This window comes from Taudactylus pleione, unplaced genomic scaffold, assembly GCF_031769625.1.
Source record: "Taudactylus pleione unplaced genomic scaffold, aTauple2 ptg000378l, whole genome shotgun sequence".
Classification (NCBI taxonomy): domain Eukaryota; kingdom Metazoa; phylum Chordata; class Amphibia; order Anura; family Myobatrachidae; genus Taudactylus; species Taudactylus pleione.
The window spans coordinates 7490644-7509849 of NW_028284779.1; the positions used below are offsets into that span (position 1 = coordinate 7490644).

Sequence of the window (19206 nt, forward strand, 5' to 3'; positions counted from 1 at the left end):
TCAGGCCCTATGTCCCCATTTCTCCAGTGTAGTGCTCACTTCAGAGCATGTCCCCATCATTTCTCCAGTATAGTATACACTTAAGAGCATATTCCCATATCTCCAGTATATTGCACACTTCAGAGCATTTCTCGAGTTTTGTGCACACATCAGAGCATTCCCCATTTCTCCAGTGTAGTGCACACATCAGAGCATGTCCCCATTTCTCCAGTGTAGTGCACACATCAGAGCATTCCCCATTTCTCCAGTGTAGTGCACACATCAGAGCATTCCCCATTTCTCCAGTATAGTGCACACATCAGAGCATGTCCCCATTTCTCCAGTATAGTGCACACATCAGAGCATGTCCCCATTTCTCCAGTGTAGTGCACACATCAGAGCATTCCCCATTTCTCCAGTGTAGTGCACACATCAGAGCATTCCCCATTTCTCCAGTATAGTGCACACATCAGAGCATTCCCCATTTCTCCAGTATAGTGCACACATCAGAGCATGTCCCCATTTCTCCAGTATAGTGCACACATCAGAGCATGTCCCCATTTCTCCAGTGTAGTGCACACATCAGAGCATTCCCCATTTCTCCAGTGTAGTGCACACATCAGAGCATTCCCAATTTCTCCAGTGTAGTGCTCACTTCAGAGCATGTCCCCATCATTTCTCCAGTGTAGTATACACTTAAGAGCATATTCCCATATCTCCAGTATATTGCACACTTCAGAGCATTCCCCATTTCTCCAGTATAGTGCACACATCAGAGCATTCCCCATTTCTCCAGTGTAGTGCACACATCAGAGCATTCCCCATTTCTCCAGTATAGTGCACACATCAGAGCATTCCCCATTTCTCCAGTATAGTGCACACATCAGAGCATTCCCCATTTCTCCAGTATAGTGCACACATCAGAGCATTCCCCATTTCTGCAGTGTAGTGCTCACTTCAGAGCATGTCACCATTATCTCTCCAGTATAGTATACACTTAAGAGTATATCCCCATTTCTCCAGTATTGCGCACACATCAGAGCAGTTCTCCAGTATTGTGCACACATCAGAACATGTCCCCATTGTAGCGGAGAAGCCCAGTTCGTATTGTAATGGGCGTTTTAACAAATTGTACTGTTCACATTGTATGTAATATCTATTTTCTGCTGGAAAAGTGTATTTTAAATTGTATGGCAGATAGCTGAGAGGTAATTGACTGGCTAGTGTTTACTTATTGCCCTAGGCTTAGCATACCAGTTGTTAATGTCTGTGGTTTTCTCACTTGAAGCGCTGATCAAAGACTGGGGTCTGTTTATAACCCCACAAGGGGTCAGGCTTACAAGCCAAGGAGAGACAGACCGGCCAGTGAGGTGTCGAATCTTTCTCCTAGCCAGCAGTAAGAATTATCCAGGTCTGTTGACACAGGCCTAATCTCTGAGCTTTAAACAGGATGGAGAGAGCAATTAAAGAACCCCTGCTCATGTGACCAGGAGACCCTGTGTTACAGTCATCTATACAATTAATTCTAATCAGGGAAGGGTTAAACTATCCCGGGGGGGGGGGGGGGGGTGGAGTGTGACCCAGAGCAGCCTGCAAGAGGATAAAAAAGGTGGGTTTCAAATGAAAAAGGCAGGTGTGTCGGACTGTTTAAACACTGTCTTCTATGCGTTTCTAAATAAGCCAGTGCGTTCTCGCTTACTAGTAGGCATGCTTTGATGGGCGAGTGGGCAGGTAGGCGTGCATGCTGACAGACAAAAAAGATTAAACTCTTGACATCTGTGTGTGCAAATTGATCACTGGTTGTATCATTAATTGATCAAACTGGCCCATCACCAAGAATCAGGCAACTGAACGTGTCTGGCATTTCTGGGTCAGGAAAGCATTCCCACTGCCAGGGAGTAAGTATCCTGAGTGTAAGGATAAGTGTGCATTAGTGGGGTGTCAATTTTACAGGGCATAATGAGGACCCTTAGCCGTTACAGATTTAAGTGAAGGCTAAAAGAAATGATGCCAATGATTTGCAAGCCCAGGATAAGCAGAACTAAGCTGTCACTGTTCAACAACATACACAGAGAGTCGTCACCCACCACCTGTAATATTGGGGGGCCCATATCCTTGGTGCATTGTCCTATAACACTTAGTGTTTGCCATGTGAGTCAGCTCAGTGCCGGCTGCTCTGAGTCACACATTCCTATGGAAGCAGCCTTTAATTAAAGTGTCATCAGGAATACATGATGGATAATGTGTGAAATCTTCCTAAAAATAGCAACTGCTGCTGTAACTGTTTAGATTAAATTCAGAATTGATACCGATTCTCAATATACCCACAGGATGGTCCTGTCTAGTGTCGGAGTCCCAGATGATCTGCAGACGTTTTATTTATGCATCTGGTAATTACAGACCCTGACTTGTCACCTGGTAGCAATGATGAAGGACAGTTATGGGTGACTGCAGCTACAATGACTGGTTCATCTTTCATGTGTCCAACTCCCATCGTCTCTGTACTACGTCACTGACAGCTGCATAGGAATGCTCGTCCCCAAAGACTGACCCGGAAGAAGATGCTGGAGTGGGAGAAGGTCAACATTCTCATGTCGACCATTTGACTGACATGATAACTGTCGACAAATACCACACCCTTCCCATCACCAGCTACAACCGGCATGTATCATGTGTTCCCCACATCTCTTAAATTGTAAGCTCAACTGGGCTGAGCCATCTTTATCGTCTGTTTCGGGTCATTGGAGGCAATTTGTTTGTATGGTGATGCCCCTCATTGTACAGAGCTGCATTTTTATACAATAATAATAAATCATAATAATGTGCCACCTCACTCCTGTTATAATAGAATACAATGTACTGTAAGTGGGTAATAACACAGCCCGTGCACCTGCAGACCAGAAGTGAGGGGCATTTGAGAATGGCTGCAATTTGCCCAATAAAAGTATTTATAGGCTGGTCAGCGACCCAACAGATACTCCAACCTAGATAGACAGGACGGAGGGCTTATGGTGCGCATACACGGTCAGATAAAAAGAACGATATAAACGATAACGATATTGTTTATTGTTTGATCGTTTATATTGTCCTTTTATTTTAACCCCTCCAACGACCAAATGATGGTCGATGCAAGGGCACAGATGGTCGATATCGACCATCGCTCGTGCATGCAGGCCAACCTGGTCGATATCGACCAGGTTAGCCTGTCTGTTATAGGGACCCGCGATCGTTGATCGTGGGTTGTTACGTCATTTGGGGGTTGGTGCGTGTTGCTGGATGTTCGATATCGAACATCCAGCACATGCAGGACAATCAGACGATATGTGATCATTGTCTGATCGTCCCGTGTGTACGGGCCATTATGGAGCTCTATAGAGGGGACCTGGAGCTAACGCACCCATTTCCTCCCTGGCCGCCTACCGTATGTGTACATACCAGAAACATTATAGTTACTGTGATAGGAATAAGAGTGTGTGTACAGTTATTTATTTTTAACAATGTTTTTTTTTGTCTAGTAATGGTGCTAGTGTATCAGGGGTGTGGTACTACTGATACCAGGGGGCCTTGGCTACCAGGGCATGCAGTTGCGTATACATCTACAAGTGCCAATATGACCACACAATTTTTGGTGACATGTAGTTTCTCACGCTTAGACCATGATTATCTACATATCTTTTACACAACACCCCAACCTCCACTGCCCAAAGGATCGTGGGGGGCAACAGTGCTACTCCTACTCAAGGCTGGATGACACTGGGATGGAATATGGGGGTGGAGAGGGGGAAGGGGGGGGGAGTAGTTGGTTTTTTAATCGTTGTTTAACAATGACCATTAACCACACAGTGCAGGCAGCAACACTATGTGAGTGGAAGTCGGGTAACAAGGGCGGAGGGCTGATCAGGGGAAGGTGACAGGTCTATGGTGGCCAAGTCAAGGGCGGAGGTAAGCTCTGTACCCCCCACGCCATGGCAGAAAAAAAAAAACATGGTTGTCCTCTCCGCCATTAATGGCGGAACCATCAACTATCGGTGGCAAACTATCAATGGTTGCTAATCTGGCCATCCCTAATCTCTACTGCGGCCAAATTAAAGTGCATCTTGATGAGTTAACATACGTATTAAGAGTTGCACGTATCTTTAGATATATGTGTAACGCACGTACGCTACAATTTTGTGGTTGTAACATTACGTGAATGGATGGGCTGCAAAATGAAGGACCACTCTAAATCAGGCCCACAATGGGCAAAAATGTCCAGAGTCACATGACTCACATTACCGTTCATGAGCATCCTGCACCAACAGAAGATTACAGCACCTGCCTACTATCCAGGCCTAGACAATTGTTGGCGCAATTGAGCCATGTCTTGCTTTGTGCGTGCGCAAATATCCCCACAATCTCCTTTGGCGCATGTGTTACAGAGTGTACACACAAAGGCGCTGTTGCAATAGAGATGCCCGGTAACAGATGTCTTTGAATGTGCTGAGCGTTATTGGATGGTGGCTAAACAGCTACATAGATGGTCCGGCTTATAGGCTTTTCACTGAAGTGTCTGAGTACGCTCATTCGTTCACTTTAAAGGCCACACTTGTAGCGACCGATGGCAGCAGTTTAAGACGCACCAGGCGGTATTACAGCGTGTATGGAAGTTGAAAGTGGGCGTCTCAGTGCTCGCACATTCATGCGCACGGTTGTACACCTGGGAAGGGCTGCATTTACATAAAGTTGCAAACAGGCGACAGCCATTAGACACAGCCGCGGCACCGCTTCTGCGTACACTTCTAAATCAGCCCATTACGCTTAACTTTTCGGGTCATTTCTATTGGTGTAAATAAATGCGCATCTCTTGTTCGCTAAAAGTCCTTGCTGGCTCCTAGATTTGTCTGGCTGGCTCCTAGATTTGTCTGGCTGGCTCCTAGATTTGTCTGGCTGGCTCGTTCACTACAGGCACAATGTTTAAATGTCTTCTGTTGAAGTTGAAGTTTTGCTGTAAGAACTCTCTATTAATCCTGATAGGATGACGAGTGATACTTATACATTTATCACAATTAGCCTATTTGTATGATACCTCTCCCCTGATTATTCCTATTCATGCTGAGTGATTACATAATTGCGGCTGTTAGGAGGCTGAGCTCTCCAGATCGTTCTCCAGGGTCTAGACTCAATGTTCTATTCATGTGGATACAATATACAGATGTCCTTTGTTTCTTGGTTATTTTTACGTGCGATTCCATTATTAGACCAGGCTATTTACAGTAAATAAGAGAATGTAGCGTTATGGGAGAAGCTGTTAATATGGTTTTCTTTACTACAGGGTACACCTGCTTAATACGTCATGCTGAGGCTTCCATCTACCAAATGGTATATATATATATATTGGATGGGATCCAGTAGAAATCCCGGCTGTCGGGATGCTAGTGCTCAGCACTAGGTGAGTCTGGGTCAGGTTTGGCAGCGCTGCAGCGCGACATGGCGCTGCCATCTTGGATTTCACCATGTGACACATTCCAGCCAATCCAGGCAGAGCATTCCAGGAGTCCTAGCAACCAATCCTGCACTTCCTCTGGGTATTTAAGGGCTGATCTGCAGTCCTTTCATTGCCAGTGCAACGTTATTCCCAACTCTTGCTGGGTGCTAGTTCTCTGTGCTCCTTTGCTGTGTTTCCAGTCCAGTTTGCCATTACGACTCTGCCTGCTTCCGGATCCAGCTACCATCGTTTACCTCTGTGTGCAGCAGTGCTTCTCCTGGCTCTTGCTCCCAGTTGGGATCCCTGCTAAAGTCCACGACATCAACGTCCCCTCCGGCTATCCAGTTACCTACAGTCGGTACCCACGTGCTTTTCTAGGTAAACGTCCGTCTGAGACACTCACTATCTAACGGGCCACTCATGAGCAGTACTCCTCTCAAGCCAGCATCCTTCCAGTATCAGAAGACTGTTCTTAAACCCACTCGGGGTCCATCTGTGATACCAGAATCCTGACACCAGTCCTGATCGCTTGCTTCCGGACGGTAAGTAGTGGGGTTAGGGGGAGGGGTTAGGCACTAGGGGGAGGGTTAGGCACTAGGGTGGGAGATTAGGATTAGGTACTGGGGGGTGGGGATTATGTTTAGGCACTAGGGGGAGGTTAGGGGTGTGGTTAGGATACTTAATGACAGGTGTCGGTATCCTAACCCTGACGGATGCTGTTGTCAGGATACTGACCACTGGTATCCCGCGCGCCGGCATCCCGTACCAAACCCATCTCGGAGATTCGGTACATTCAAATTCTGCGGCATGCTCTGAGCACATACACTCATCAAGACAAGACTGGTTTGGGTGGACAGCACTATATATGCCGATGTGTGCATCCGTTTACCATAGCTGTGAATTGTAACGTAGTAAGTTCCTTGTCCTTTGTGACAATGGTATTTGCGCAGAAAACCGATGCTATTTGTACATACAGTTCTGGGAACTAGACGATGTGCAAACGATGCAATTGTCATTCTGATTTCTCTTCATTCCCAGAACAAACAATATACTGTAGTATGCACTATGCAATCCCCCAAACGACGGAATGATATATCTTGCATTGTTTAGTTCTTAGATCGTTAACAATATATTGATTGCTTTTTAAACACCATACGACCATCTTAACAATTACTGGAGAACAGCATGCGACAAGCCGACTGTAGGATGAGAAGTGGAGGATATGGGAGTTGCTGAGGTGACGTCTTCATAGCCCAGATCGGAACGACATATCGCCTGGTCTTCCGGTTGGGCGTACACACTTCACGGTTTGCTCAAAATGCAGTACAGCAGAAGAGAAGATGAGAGGAATGAAGCATGGGAGCGCGCAAAAGTGCCTACACATTATACGATGTGGACGATATGTCGTTCCAATTCGGATCAAAGCGACAAATGGTCCAATATATCATCTAGTGTGTACCCAGCCTCAGAGCTCAAACCTTGACAGTAAACAGGAAATATAAAAAGACACACACATGTGAAAGTATTGATACACAACTTTGTGCTCTTTGCCCCAGCGTCTACATAATCCGGTGGAATCGAGCAGAGCGACATCAGAAAAGGACTATAGTCTTGTTTGTTCCAAGCATGACGAAGCAGTACAAGGAACATGCAAAGTGCCAGACACTGGTGCTATAACTGACATAATGCAGCAATGACCTGTGTTTCTCTGGAGAATTCGCCAACCTCTATTTAATTGCGGTTTACAGAAAACTTTTAAAGCTATCCCGCTATACTGAAGATATAACTATAGACCTCTTTACCAAAACTGCAGAGTATTCTCCTAACAGCACAGAAATCACACAGCTGACATAACACCCGCATGATGTGTAGCTAGAACTGCAGAGTATACTCCTAACAGTACAATGATCACACAGCTGACATAACACCTGCCTGATGTGTAGCTCGAGCTGCAGAGTATACTCCTCCTAACAGCACAATGATCACACAGCTGACATAACACCTGCCTGATGTGTAGATAGAGCTGCAGTGTATACTCCTAACAGCACAGCAATCACACAGCTGACATAACACCCGCATGATGTGTAGATAGTGCTGCAGAGTATACTCCTCCTAACAGCACAATGATCACACAGCTGACATAACACCTGCCTGATGTGTAGATAGAGCTGCAGTGTATACTCCTAACAGCACAGCAATCACACAGCTGACATAACACCTGCATGAAGTGTAGATAGTGCTGCAGAGTATACTCCTAACAGCACAGCAATCACACAGCTGACATAACATCTGCCTGATGTGTAGATAGAGCTGCAGAGTATACTCCTAACAGCACAGCAATCACACAGCTGACATAACACCTGCATGATGTGTAGATAGAGCTGCAGAGTATACACCTAACAGCACAGCAATCACACAGCTGACATAACACCTGCCTGATGTGTAGCTAGAGCTGCAGAGTGTACTCCTAACAGCACAGCTATCACACAGCTGACATAACACCTGCATGATGTGTAGCTCGAGCTGCAGAGTATACTCCTCGTAACAGTACAATGATCACACAGCTGACATAACACCTGCCTAATGTGTAGATAGAGCTGCAGTGTATACTCCTAACAGCACAGCAATCACACAGCTGACATAACACCCGCATGATGTGTAGATAGTGCTGCAGAGTATACTTCTCCTAACAGCACAATGATCACACAGCTGACATAACACCTGCCTGATGTGTAGATAGTGCTGCAGTGTATACTCCTAACAGCACAATGATCACACAGCTGACATAACACCTGCCTGATGTGTAGCTAGAGCTGCAGAGTGTACTCCTAACAGCACAGCTATCACACAGCTGACATAACACCCGCATGATGTGTAGCTAGAGCTGCAGAGTATACTCCTCGTAACAGTACAATGATCACACAGCTGACATAACACCTGCCTGATGTGTAGATAGTGCTGCAGTGTATACTCCTAACAGCACAATGATCACACAGCTGACATAACATCTGCATGATGTGTAGATAGAGCTGTAGGGTATACTCCTAACAGCACAATGATCACACAGCTGACATAACACCTGCATGAAGTGTAGATAGTGCTGTAGAGTATACTCTTCCTAACAGCACAATGATCACATAGCTGACATAACACCTGCCTGATGTGTAGCTAGAGCTGCAGAGTGTACTCCTAACAGCACAGCAATCACACAGCTGACATAGCACCCGCATGATGTGTAGATAGAGCTGCAGGGTATACTCCTAACAGCACAGCAATCACACAGGACATAACATCCGCATGATGTGTAGAGTAGATAGAGCTGCACAGTGTACTCCTGACAGAACAGCAATCACAAAGCAGCACAGATCTGCTTACTCATTGTCTGCAAATGATGGAAACGCACACGTCACATGCTGACCTTACACAAACCCTTCATGCTTAGTTTAATGCAGCAATGTTCTTGCATTCCTGCATACCGTCACTATCCCTCCGAAACCACATTATAGAATATGATAAACTGCTGCATGAGCCTTAAAACAGTAGAAGAGGGCCCCACTTAAATAGAGGACATATCTAAGGAATGTTCTCTGTACATATGTGGCCATAAAAACAGAAACATGTCTATAAAAACATTTAAGGAATCATAATATAGTGCATGTGTTTTAAGGAGGAAATTAATCTGGATCTTAAAACATTTCACATAATACTGAGAATAAAGTAATGGAATCATACAGTCCATCTTTCCCTTGATTATTCTAAACAGATCTGGGCAGAGATGCTGGAACGAAACCATATTAATAACAGCATTTACTGATGAAACAAGTGATGTTCCAGTATATTGTATTGTCTACGGAGACACGTACTGCACGATTACACTAAAGATTGCTCACACAGTTTACACGGTTATAGGCCAGGTTGTCGGCGGTTTACCAGAGAAGATTTCTCTAATGACCTCTGTCTACACAAATACAAATAAAGGCAGCTCATGTTTTCCATTAGGCAGATAACACATACGCAGCCTAAGGCACTAACAGCGATCACATATGGTTCTTCGTGGTTTTACTGGTGGCATTTTATTGAGACGGGCTAAATACACAGAGTTAACCCCACTTAAAGAAAGTGCATAATGGTCTGTCCTCACTGGCGAAAAATTCAGAAGAGCAAATTATTCACTGGCTGTGGAACCGCAGTGCGTCGCAATTTGCGACGACACATATGATTTTACAGTATGACGTGCCTGGCTTGGCAGGATGGAGTGTAGACATTTCCAGCACCGGAGCAAAAACGAGATTCACTTCCTGTGGAGCGACGTTACTGAAATGTCAGCAGGGGCTGGAGAAGGCGCATTTTTAGGGGCCTTTTTTTTTTTATTCTGCAACAAGGAGAGCAATTGTGCACCTGTAGGTCTTCGGGTCTCATCCAATACTTTGAATGGAGCCAGTTTCGCACTGCCATAGTGCATTGAATCTTTAACTAACTAAGATGGGAGTTCTATTAAGAAGTGATGTTGCCCATAGCAACCAATCAAATTCTAATTCTCATTTATCTAGCACCATCTAGAAGATAATACCTGGAATCTGATTGGTTGCTATGGGCAACATCACTTCTTAATAGAACTCCCATCTTAGTAAATATACCCCTGAGTATCACAATAAGAAGTTTCATGCAAATAGACACCAATAGACCCCTCACTCTCAGGATTCATTTTAGCTATACATGAAGCTAAACCAAACCGTATTTTAAGAGACAACAGAAAAGTTGAATATATGGAAAGTGACAGCAATAAAGTGTTCGGACCTCGATGTGACATTTACACTTTTGCACAGTCTGTCTCTTCAGGTTCTTCCTCTCTGCGTGCGTCTCTGCTCATGCCTTACTAATTCTATAGTAATAATTCCCAGATTGGCTCTATCGTGTCAGTGAATAAGGCCTGGAAATTGTAGATCTGGCACAGTAAGGTTATATTCTTACTTTATTACTTTATGAGAAAATATTTCCGTGCACTCATGTCCTGTGTGGCTGCCCTGGTGCCACCCTTTGCATGATAACCACACTTGGGCTCACCGAGCCACGCAGCAGAATGCCCGTCTCAGACACAGCAACACACTTAAACCTTCTGGACCGAATTCTCACTAAATATATCAACACAATTTGAACAGGGAAAAGAATGTTGAGCGCTGGAACTTTTCCTGCTCACACTGTCCTGTTGATTTTCCCAGCAATGCTATTTTATTATTCAGAATTAAAGTAGAGGAAGGGATAAGGATAAAGAGCGCTCTGGTCATCCGTAAAGACATCTGATATATATTACTACAAATACTGGTCAGGGTTGGGGGCCTGATTCAGATCCGGTCGCTATGAGCATCCGATCGCATGATGCGTATGCAAATATTTGAAAGTGACGCGGCGGGGAGCAATCGCTCGCCAAGGCATTAGCACGCCCTTCGTACCTGTACGAGTGTTCACTTTGTGTATGCAGACTCTCCTTAGCGTATGCAGAGACGCCCACTGCCCCACGTCATCGCCTGGAAGTTTATGAAAGCATTGGTACATCGACCACTATCGGATGTGAACGCAGTGCTTGTGGTAGCTTTTTTTTACCGATAGCATTGCGAGGAAAACTGAGGAAAAAAATGGCTGGTGACGTGCACTATGACGCTGCCTGTTAATTATGCACGCCTCTAAAACGGCGTTGAAACACTCGGGCACACTTGCGTTCCCATCTCCAACCCCCCGTTTTTAAAGGACTGCCCCTGTCACCACCCACAAACGGCCTCTCCTGTCACTCACTCTGCTGGGCTGTCTTTGCTGGGTAAGTGATCGCACAGTGTAGTTAGCGCATGCGCAGATTAGCCACCATCGGCAATTGCGAACGGACTGCAGATACCGTCCGGGTCTGAATCAGGCCCTGAGACCGGACACTGAGGCATCAGAAGAAGCTAAGTGGTGAATTGCAGCTAGGCGGAAGCATTGTGCACATTAGGCCTTGTGGATGGTTCATGGACACCTTGGTGCACTGTACTGTAGGTGCTACTGAGGAAGTGACCTAGAATGTGGAGCTTAGTAAAACAACAAAGGCTTTCTTTCCTTTATTACTTGTGCAAGTCTTTCCATAATCAGATCTGTAGACTGAAAGCAGGGCCGAAACTAGGATATCTGTCACCTGGTGCAAGGCAGCAATTTTGCGCCCCCTCCTTTCCCGTACCTGGATTTTGTCCTTGCTCCTCCATAAGGCATTGCACTCGTCAAACGTCCCTGGTATAGTGACTTACATTATTCCACACACCATAATGCCCATTATACATTATGCCACACACTGTAATACCTATTACCAAAGTGCCACTTACATATTTGCACGACACCATTTTATGCCCCACAGTAAGACTTCTAATTATTTTAAAATTACCTGCTCGTTGCCAGGGGGTTACATGCTCGTTGCTATGGGGTTTATGCTCGTTGCCAGGGGGTTTCATGGGAGAAGATGCAGCTTTCAGCATCTTCTCCCGGGACTTGTGCTGGCCTAACAGACACTAGAGGTCCAGTAGGACGGCTAGTCCGCATGGAATCTGCTGAAAATGGCCGCCGCTAAGGAAGAGACAGACACTATGGGTCCAGTAAGGACCTCTAGCATCTGTCTCCTCCTTGGTGGCGGCCATTTTTTGGATGGCTGTTTTCTGAATCTGCAGCCTCCAAGCCTTTTTTCACCCCCTGCATTCCGGCACCCGGTGCACGTGCACCTCTAGCCCCCCCCTAGTTGCGGCCCTGCTGAAAGGGCGTTTGCTCCCTGTATGTGTCTTCCTGGAGCTCAGGGTACCTTCAGAGCATTTCAGCCATATTTATTTATTACTAGTTATTTATATAGCACACACGTATTCCGCAGTGCTTTACAGAGAATCTCTTACCATTCACATCTGTCCCTGCGCCAGTGAAGCTTACAATCTATATTCCCTATCACATGCGCACACACATACACACTAGGGGTAATTTGTGTTGGGAGCCAATTAACCTACCAGTATATTTTTGGAGTGTGGGAGGAAACCGGAGTACCCGGAGGAAACCCACGCAAGCACAGGGAGAATATACAAACTCCACACAGTTAGGGCCGTGGTGGGAATCGAACCCATGACCTCAGTGCTGTGAGGCAGTAACGCTAACCATTACACCGTATCTTTATATCATCAGACACAGTTGTGTTTATTTCTGACGCCCTGGGGTATGACACAACAGTATCCAAGCAACAGTGGCAACAAAAGTGAGCGACTATGATTGTGGGTGCGGCGGATTCCACGGAAAACCGGTTCCATGCTGGAACATGCTGTCTTTACAGAAGTGTATGGTTCTGGCAACACAAACGGCACAACTTATAGTCTGTAAGTGGAGCTGAAACAACAAAAGTGTGAATTAATTCAGTGCTGCCGAGTCGTTGGGGAGATTCTGCATGGAGAATTTAGGCCCAAATTCTGCCAGAGAAAAGACGAAAAGTCTGCACCCAATTTGTGCATATAAGACAGCAGGGGACATTAGTGCATCGCATCCTCAGTGTCTTATTTCATATTTGTACCCATTTAATCCTCGCATATTAATAAGCATCCACTAATGCAAATGACACTGCAAAGTTGGGTCATGGGACAGATAATCTCCTCCCCTGGGGATGTTTAAGTTTATATATTCCGCCGACTCCTGACAGTAACACATCCAAATGGGATGCAGTCACCATATCGACATCTGCAGGGAGAGGAGGGTTAGGGACTAGGGGGAGAGTTAGCGTTACTCGTCACCAACACCACTACATCACAGCCGGAAGTCACCATCACCTGATAGCCGGACCCAGAACACATCACTGTATATTCAGGTAAGTCAGCGTTGCACAAGGACACATTGTTTTGTCGATATTATAATCATGTCTGTCACTGTCTGGGGATTATGTAGATCGGGCTCGGGACCCTTAGGCCTGACTGACGTGCATAGTAAGCTAGGCGGCTTGATTAAATTCTGGCTCATGGGTATGAACAGGAACTAGATACACTAGTGACCATGTACAAACTACAGACTTGTGATAAGCATGGATACTGGACTGGAACCGGGGTGAACAGGCCAGGTCTACTGGGCAACCCCTCGTGTAGTGACCTGTGAAGGTCAGTAAGACCAGGAATATACTCCAGCGACAAGGGTGACCCCCGGAAATCAGAATACTATAGTACTGGTAGATAGGAACTCGGAACCCAAACCAGCAATCGGAGTCTTATGTAGTCAGAGTACAACTTGCAAAAGTTGCAACTCTGGTACAGCTCTGACGCAAGACCTGAAACTGAAACCAGTGAGGAACTCAGAAACTGAGAGTCAGGATAGGTAATACAGCTACTGACCACCACAGTGCACAGACTGTATACTGCACACTGAACCCTAGCCCTGGAACCAGCACCCTTCTCTGAACCAGTCCAAGACAATAGCACACAGTGCTGGGAAACCAAAACAAGGTCAGCACAATAGTATAACCTGATAACTTGGACAACCGCTGCGCACAGATCGTATAACAGCATGAATAACTTGCATGCACTGTACCAGCGGTGTGATGGAATAAAGACAGCGGCTGAACTCGCTGGCTCAGCACTGAGGAGTAACAAGTTAGTACACAGGCAGATGTAAGTAACATACTTGCTGGCTGAGGTGAGGTGATTAGTGCAGGTCTCTATTCAGTGTTGACACAGCAGCGCTGACAGGTAACGTAACAACTGCAGATGGAAGACAGGTCTGTATGCATCTTGGATGCTGCGGCACCGACAGGTAACAGAACACAGCTGCAGATGGAAGACTGCTCTATATGCAATGTAGATGCTGCGGCACTGACAGGTAACAGAACACAGCTGCAGATGGAAGACCACTCTGTATGCAGTGTGGATGCTGCGGCACTGACAGGGAACAGAACACAGCTGCAGATGGAAGACCAGTCTGTATGCAGTGTGGATGCTGCGGCACTGACAGGGAACAGAACACAGCTGCAGATGGAAGACCAGTCTGTATGCAGTGTGGATGCTGCGGCACTGACAGGTAACAGAACACAGCTGCAGATGGAAGACCGCTCTGTATGCAGTGTGGATGCTGCGGCACTGACAGGTAACAGAACACAGCCGCATATGGAAGACCACTCTGTATGCAGCGAGGATGCTGCGGCACTGACAGGTAACAGAACACAGCTGCAGATGGAAGACCGCTTTGTATGCAATGTGGATGCTGCGGCACTGACAGGTAACAGAACACAGCGGCAGATGGAAGACCAGTCTGTATGCAGTGTGGATGCTGCGGCACTGACAGGGAACAGAACACAGCTGCAGATGGAAGACCAGTCTGCATGCAGTGTGGATGCTGCGGCACTGACAGGTAACAGAACACAGCTGCAGATGGAAGACCGCTCTGTATGCAGTGTGGATGCTGCGGCACTGACAGGTAACAGAACACAGCCGCATATGGAAGACCACTCTGTATGCAGCGAGGATGCTGCGGCACTGACAGATAACAGAACACAGCGGCAGATGGAAGACCGCTCTGTATGCAGCGAGGATGCTGCGGCACTGACAGGTATCAGAACACAGCTGCAGATGGAAGACCGCTCTGTATGCAGTGTGGATGCTGCGGCACTGACAGGTACTGTAACAGAACACAGCTGCAGATGGAAGACCGCTCTGTATGCAGTGTGGATGCTGCGGCACTGACAGGGAACAGAACACAGCGGCAGATGGAAGACCGCTCTGTATGCTGCGGCACTGACAGGGAACAGAACACAGCGGCAGATGGAAGACCGCTCTGTATGGAGCGTGAATGCTGCGGCACTGACAGGGAACAGAACACAGCTGCAGATGGAAGACCGCTCTGTATGCAGCGTGGATGCTGCGGCACTGACAGGTAACAGAACACAGCTGCAGATGGAAGACCGCTCTGTATGCTGCGGCACTGACAGGTAACAGAACACAGCTGCAGATGGAAGACCGCTCTGTATGGAGCGTGGATGCTGCGGCACTGATAGGTAACAGAACACAGCTGCAGATGGAAGACTGCTCTATATGCAATGTGGATGCTGCGGCACTGACAGGTAACAGAACACAGCTGCAGATGGAAGACCAGTCGGTATGCTGCGAGGATGCTGCGGCACTGACAGGTAACAGAACACAGCTGCAGATGGAAGACCGCTCTGTATGCAGTGTGGATGCTGCGGCACTGACAGGTAACAGAACACAGCCGCATATGGAAGACCACTCTGTATGCAGCGAGGATGCTGCGGCACTGACAGGTAACAGAACACAGCTGCAGATGGAAGACCGCTCTGTATGCAATGTGGATGCTGCGGCACTGACAGGTAACAGAACACAGCGGCAGATGGAAGACCAGTCTGTATGCAGTGTGGATGCTGCGGCACTGACAGGGAACAGAACACAGCTGCAGATGGAAGACCAGTCTGCATGCAGTGTGGATGCTGCGGCACTGACAGGTAACAGAACACAGCTGCAGATGGAAGACCGCTCTGTATGCAGTGTGGATGCTGTGGCACTGACAGGTAACAGAACACAGCCGCATATGGAAGACCACTCTGTATGCAGCGAGGATGCTGCGGCACTGACAGGTAACAGAACACAGCGGCAGATGGAAGACCGCTCTGTATGCAGCGAGGATGCTGCGGCACTGACAGGTATCAGAACACTGATGCAGATGGAAGACCGCTCTGTATGCAGCGAGGATGCTGCGGCACTGACAGGTATCAGAACACAGCTGCAGATGGAAGACCGCTCTGTATGCAGTGTGGATGCTGCGGCACTGACAGGTACTGTAACAGAACACAGCTGCAGATGGAAGACCGCTCTGTATGCAGTGTGGATGCTGCGGCACTGACAGGGAACAGAACACAGCGGCAGATGGAAGACCGCTCTGTATGCTGCGGCACTGACAGGGAACAGAACACAGCGGCAGATGGAAGACCGCTCTGTATGGAGCGTGAATGCTGCGGCACTGACAGGGAACAGAACACAGCTGCAGATGGAAGACCGCTCTGTATGCAGCGTGGATGCTGCGGCACTGACAGGTAACAGAACACAGCTGCAGATGGAAGACCGCTCTGTATGCTGCGGCACTGACAGGTAACAGAACACAGCTGCAGATGGAAGACCGCTCTGTATGGAGCGTGGATGCTGCGGCACTGATAGGTAACAGAACACAGCTGCAGATGGAAGACTGCTCTATATGCAATGTGGATGCTGCGGCACTGACAGGTAACAGAACACAGCTGCAGATGGAAGACCAGTCGGTATGCTGCGAGGATGCTGCGGCACTGACAGGTAACAGAACACAGCTGCAGATGGAATAAAGTAATATAATTTAAGGTGGGACCTTGGCGCATTAATCAAAAACAATATTCATCTAGAGAATAAATATGAGAAATTCAAAATATCAAATACGTGGAATAATACTTTCCTTTAGAGGTTTTCTAGGTGATCCTCTTCTACAGTATATGTCCTTCAGGACGGGGAATGTTCAAAATATATATAAAAGATATATAGAAAAAAGGAGACAATGGGCCTGATTCAGAGCCGGACGCAATTAGCGCTCGCTCGTCCAGAAAATAGGGGTGGCTATTCAAATGAACCGTTCGCTGTTTGCGGTCTGTTCACGCCTCTAGGTCTGAACGAGCGAACAAAACTTGCGGTCGTTTTTTGGGAAACTACGCCCCCTGGCCGCTCGCATCCTACGTCATGTCCGCTATTTATTAGATTAATCGAGTACATCGAACAGGGTATGAGCTGCTCGCTATTCTTGTGGTTGGTTTTTGCTACCACAATTTTGCGAGCAGTTCTGGCTATAAAATAGCCCAGTGACGTGGTCAATGACGCTGCTGTTTTAAATATGCACACCCATAAAACGCCCGTTTTGACCTTTAAACACGCCTGCGATTGAATCTCCACTCCCCGTTTTCAAGCACCTTCCCCTGTTACCCCCCACATACGCCTCTTTCTGCCACTCAAATTAGCAGGCATTCGTTATTTTGCGAGCACATGAATTTCGGCCGCACTGACTGGTTCGCGCATGCATATAACGATCCGTACGCATGCGCAGTTGGGCAAACATCGCTCGGAGCGAACGAGCTGCCGCTTACGAGTGGCTCTGAATCAGGCCCAATGTTCCCCCAATTGTGTGATACAGTTTAACAAAATTTATTTCTCAACAAACATAGCACAAAATATTGATAAAATGCTGTCCATATAGACAATAAATCGATGTATAATGGAATAGGAGTACAAACTTTACCAGAAGTCAGTATTTCAGACACATATAGATATTAATTCCATGGATCGAGTTTTCCGGACAATCTCTGACCCGGCATCTAATTTAGCGACCCCTGGAACTAATGTAAGACTCCACCATACAGCTCCCTTCCACCGCCAGCCTTGAAACGCGTTGGCCGTGGAAGGGAGCGGATTTATGCGCCAAGGTCCCACCTAAAAATTATATTGTTTTATTGCTTTTACTGTTTTTTTGAGGGGCCAATAACCGTAGGAAGAGAACCAGGCTGATAAAAAATCAGGAGCGCCTAATAGTATTACTCTACAGTTCTTTATTTGACATTTGCAGATGGAAGACCGCTCTGTATGCAGCGTGGATGCTGCGGCACTGACAGGTAATGGAGCACAGCGACAGATAAAACAAAGGTCTGTATGCAACGTGGAAGCCGCAATGCCGGAAGGTGAACGATACTTAGCGTAGATGGTAAATATCGAGAACCCACAAAGTAGCAGATGAAGTCACGGAGAACACGATCACAGGAGTAAGCCTGGCGCCTAGAAGTCTCATTGTGAATGTCGACATGATGAAATTCGACAAAACGTACCCAACCCCATCCATATACCCACATGATAATAAGTGTCCTGAGGGCATGTAGGCGGAATTGGCTGCTATTCGGAGGTGAGTGTATGCAGAGTTCCCCCTGATTTCTGACTGATATGTTGCACCAAGGATAGAGCTGGTGCAATTGCGCGCTTGACCTTTTTTGACCCCTGGGTGCACCACCAACTTTACTAGGATTAAAGAAAGATAGATTTTCTATCTAGATATTTGCATTACCGTTGGTCTTTTCTACAATATTCTATACTGAATCTTATCCTGTGCAGGATTCCCTTCCCATTCTCCCTTTTCCCTTATACCTTGATGACAGCTACTTCCACAAGCGGATAGATCGGGACGGGCAGCTCTGCATACAGGCAGAGATCATCGTTTATTCCCGCGCACGCAATGCGGCAGCATCTCTAGCCAATGTGCATGCAGCTGCCAACCAGCCCCAGAGCTTCCCCCACTGCAGATGTGGCTTCATACTGACGCTCCAGTCCCAGATGCGACTCTGTAAAACTGATATAATTAGGATAATTTTTAACCAATTCATTGATTCTTATTTTCTAGCATTGCATCAGTAGACAAATCTCCACCGCCTGCTCCATGTCTCAGTCTCGTGAATCCGGGACATAATCCCACAGATTAGCAGAGCGTTCAGCCGCCACATCTGCAGCATTAATGTGACTCTCGGGTCCACTGGAAACCTAACTCGCTTGGATGGAGATCTGTCACCGCCTGTGGAACAGAAGACCCCATAGCTAGACGTCTGTGTCAATACGCGATTACCTAGAATTACAACAAATGAATACACCAGAACCAAAGGATAGATAGATGTAGCGATCAGAAAGCGAAGACGCATCTCTGTCCATCGAAGTACAACACGTCTAATGTAT

The 19206-nt window shown here is 46.8% G+C and overlaps 1 protein-coding gene and 1 long non-coding RNA gene across 3 annotated transcripts in view; one reads left to right on the top strand and one right to left on the bottom strand.

Annotated features, from left to right (window-relative positions):
• The window catches only part of LOC148507948 (uncharacterized), a 69834-nt gene extending 67062 nt beyond the window's left edge, over positions 1-2772 (top strand). The window contains exon 3 of the long non-coding RNA XR_015869649.1: positions 2310-2772. This is a non-coding gene — a long non-coding RNA (uncharacterized LOC148507948). The remainder of the gene's footprint in view (positions 1-2309) is intronic.
• The window catches only part of KIF6 (kinesin family member 6), a 309007-nt gene that overhangs the window by 83886 nt on the left and 205915 nt on the right, over positions 1-19206 (bottom strand). The window lies entirely within an intron of this gene.